This window comes from Phyllobates terribilis, unplaced genomic scaffold (genome assembly GCF_046119375.1).
Source record: "Phyllobates terribilis strain yellow unplaced genomic scaffold, ASM4611937v1 Scaffold_5__5_contigs__length_657084704, whole genome shotgun sequence".
NCBI classification, from domain to species: domain Eukaryota; kingdom Metazoa; phylum Chordata; class Amphibia; order Anura; family Dendrobatidae; genus Phyllobates; species Phyllobates terribilis.
Window position 1 is genome coordinate 134,842,108 of NW_027362765.1, and position 757 is coordinate 134,842,864.

Genomic DNA, 757 nt, shown 5'->3' on the forward strand with positions numbered 1-757 from the left:
GGGAGAGCGAGTGCCAACACCGCGGCAACGAAGCCGGCACAGGTGAGTATAAGCTTTTTTTATTTTATCAGGGCAAAGCGTGGGGTATGAGAAGGTGTAGTCCTAGTAGTGGACAATCATATATCTTAAAGAAAAGAATAAAGGTAGCACTCACCGATATATCTGAAGAGATCCTTTTATTACCACCAGTAAAACATGCTGGTTAGTGGCTTGGGATGACAACCCCGAAGGAGTGACCTGGGACCCGTTGAAGCGCCGGAAGACAGCGAAACGGCTGTCGTCCTCAATCTCACTCCCCCGCACACCCTTTGGGGTTGTCATCCCAAGCCACTGACCAGCATGTTTTACTGGTGATAATAAAAGGATCTCTTCAGATATATCGGTGAGTGCTACCTTTATTCTTTTCTTCAAGATATATGATTGCTCACTTGGTGATGCACCACCGTTGATCTGGGAGCTTACTGAAAGGTGAATTAGATTGGAACAGAGGTGGTGCCGTTTTTACTTCTCTTTGCACGTGAATCGCTAGTAGTGGACAACCCCTTTAAAGAAACAGACATATGTATCTGTTAAAAAAAAAGTGTAACTGGTTCCATCAAACTCTTAAGGTCAGTGTGCTGTCTGTAATAAAAACGGTCAGCACATGGAAGAGAAACGTGGATGTGGGTATGTAGCCTAAGAGAAAGTACAGACGTGATGTGAACTTAGCCTTATCTGTAAAAAGTGATTTCTGGTTTCCCTATACTTAAAAGAAGCA